The 3,347-nt window shown below is 32.4% G+C and overlaps 1 long non-coding RNA gene across 1 annotated transcript; it reads left to right on the top strand.

The window, feature by feature from the left end:
* Nucleotides 1-1,952: 1,952 nt before the first annotated feature.
* LOC126694180 (uncharacterized) lies at nucleotides 1,953-3,136 on the top strand. Its single transcript, XR_007645646.1, has 2 exons — nucleotides 1,953-2,003; nucleotides 2,870-3,136. It is a non-coding gene; the product is annotated as an uncharacterized LOC126694180 (long non-coding RNA).
* Nucleotides 3,137-3,347: the final 211 nt, after the last annotated feature.

Raw genomic sequence — 3,347 nt, 5'->3', positions numbered from 1 at the left:
TTGAACCATAGGAGCCGAAAGGAAAAGGAATAATAAGAACATTAAGCTCATCGGACGAAGTCCAATGACCGGAGCCACTCAGGCTGGGCCAGAGAGAAAGTCTTCTTGGACAAACTCAGTTCATTTCTGTACGACTGCCACGAATCCCATGACTATCCACTGTTCGGTGACCAAGGTCTAGCCTTTTAGCCCACTCTCTACAAATTTATTGTTTGGGCCTTTAGCATTCGAACCCAATACGAATTTGGGATCGTTAAAAATTGAGTCTTTACATAGGTATTTTAACAATTATCTCAACAAATAAAAGGGAAAAAATTGAGTTATGAAGTATTGTATATTACTATTTTACATTTCATACAAAAAAAAATAAAAATTATATATGGCCCTCCCAAAGATAAATTCCTGGTTCCACCACTATTAATATGAGACTCAATTTAAGCATATATATAGACACAAACACACATTAATAAAGTGATGTATAGAAGTCGCAACAATATCTTATTCTTCTCTTTCAAAACTCATAGGTTCAGTATGTAGGAGCTTGGATTTTCTCTTTGAATGCCTTAAGGTCTCCGCCTCTATAACCTTATTTCTTGCCTCTAAAAATTGTGCAATAAGTGGTTTATAAAAGTGCACAAAATATGGTTAAAACTTAGCAAAAATACTTTTCTCATAACAATTTGGAGCCAAATTCCGTAATTTTCATGCCCTTCCCGGATACAAAATTTTGGGTTAAGTTTAAACTATAATATCTCACTCGTTTTAAATTCAAATTAATGAGGTCATATTTGTTTCCATTTTGAAGCCCGAATATCAACTATCCAATGATACAAGTGTCGCTGAGAAATCTGTTTGGACCTAACATTCACAATGAACTTAATTAATTCTTGCATGTGCTATAGTACTTAACAATAAATGTGCCGTTTGCCACCATAGAAGAAAACAAGATGACTTCCGTGTCATAACTAGGGGCGGAGCTATACCATGGCTTGGGGGGGCCATGCTCCCCCCCACCCCCCCCCCCAAAAAAAAAAAATTTATATTATGTATAAGTATTAAAACTTTAAATATTTAGCTACAAAAATAGAAGTTGACCCCCCCAAATGTTTGAGTTAGTCCAATAATTCTCTTAAAAACCAATAGGATTTGTTAATTGGTCTAGTAATTATAGGTACAAGATAATTTTTGTTTTCTCTAAATCATTTTTTGTACATGTTTAATAGCTTTTGTATATTCATTGAAGTCTAAAAAATGATAAGTTCCCCTAAAAAATTATCTTGTGAATATAGATATTTGAAAGTTGTTAATTTTATATACAATATATTTATAAATTATGACTTACTCTAGTATCAAAATATTAATGTTTATATTTGTGTATGTACGTGTATGCCTGTGTCACTACAACAAACTTTAGTTATTTCAACCCTCTTTTATCGAGGGTTTACTAAAATCTGTGGATACAACCTATAAATACAAAATGAAGATCATATCAAGCTAGTCACTGTTTTAGTTTGCTTTTGCAATCTTTATCTGATTTATATAACATCTAACTGATTGCTGGAACAAAATGCGTACTGGATTGCTATTGTTAACAGCAAGTCAAATAATAATATGCATGACTTAATCCGATTTATATGCATGCTTTGGTTGGCACATTTCCATGATTTAGCTTGCTATTGGTCGGATTTGCTATGGCTTTATTCCCCCTAACAGATAATAGGCAACTACCAGAAATTCAAAATGAAAAGTGTGACAGAAAGAGGAATGACTAACCTGTGATAACCTTTGTGTGGGGTTGTGAACCTGAAAGTTTCCTGCTTTTTTTGTACTTAAACACGAGTCAATTTTCACTGTAAATTAAACATTTTCTTCTTTCTCCATGTTACTACAATAGTATTTTATCTCATAATTGAATATTTTGTGAATATTCTCGAAGCTCTATCTGTTTGGGCAGCAACGTGACATGCTCCATTCCTGAGTTTACTTGTGTTTCATCTGCAAAGGTTGTATTCCAATCTCTCTTAATGTGTTTTTTCCCTAACTTCTTTATTAGTGTGTTTCATACAAAAATTCCTGCACATGCTATATGTTGCTCTCCCTTTTGAAAGCTTCCGTGAAATATTGTTCCAACTGAATTTGTTTCCTCGTTGTACTAAGTGATATTAATAAGAAAGTGGAACCAATATGTTGTCACCTAATAGACAATGATTAAATTTCATAACCTAAACTTGCATTTTACAGATTTTTGATTTATAGAAATAACTCAAGGAAAACTTTGAGCTCTTGCTATTTGAAAGAATATAGCTTTCGTCTCCACTTTTCAAGTTTTTTGCACTTGATCTATAATAATTTTCTTGGTAGTGTGAGAATATAGGTAATGGGTTAGTCTAAAAGCTACTATGGATCAGTTCATTATTGCTTTTATCATTACAAATTTTAGTTGCTCTGTTGAGTTGTATCACCTCACAGTCAGCCCAATCTAGTAGTGATCACTAAGGTATGAAGATCATCTCAAGCTAGTCACTGTTTTAGTACTATTGGATAAATTTGGAATGACTTGCTGAGCTGTTGGTACTAGTTTGCTTTTGCAATCCTTAACTGATTTATATAACATCTAACTGATTGCTGGAACAAAATGTGTACTGGATTGCTATTGTTAACAACAAGTCAAATAATAATATGCATGACTTAATCTTTTCACTGGCATGCTTTGGTTGGCACATTTCCATGATTTGGCAGGCTTCTCAAATGATTATATATATGGATAAGTTTGGTGCTGATATATATCTGATTTATCTGTTGAAAGTTCAATGTTGTGATATTCTATTCCTTTAGTCTGATTGTGAAATTTCCATTTTTGTTTTTTCAGGTGGCTTTGCTGTTAATTTGGGTTGCTGATATAAGGAAACATGTGAAGAATTTAGAATTTGGGAAGGGACACGTATATAAAGCTGTGCATGTAACCGATTTTTATTTCCTTTCTTCACCTTTGGCCTTATATAGGATGTATTAGGATTTGTTCTGTTCACCTACTACCATGTCAGATTGTGCAAAGAACCTTGTTTTTACAATTTAAAACTCTTGCCCCTGTTGACTATTGAATTAGATCATATAAATATTGATCGGGTTAATCTGACTTTTGGTATCATATAAATTCATACAATTATGAATTTTTGTGTATGTATATATATATAAATATATATATATATATATATATATGTTTGTGCATGATCGTGGTTTTTTTTTTTTTTAAATAAATAAAATCCTGTTTTGAGGGTCAAGAGACCCCTTAAATAACCTTATTTATCAAGGGTTGTAGATATAATTTTTTTAAACCTTGGTAAAAG

This window comes from Quercus robur, chromosome 8 (assembly GCF_932294415.1).
Source record: "Quercus robur chromosome 8, dhQueRobu3.1, whole genome shotgun sequence".
NCBI lineage: Eukaryota > Viridiplantae > Streptophyta > Magnoliopsida > Fagales > Fagaceae > Quercus > Quercus robur.
Note: the sequence above shows the minus strand (reverse complement) of the source record. Positions and strands in the feature narration are given on the sequence as shown.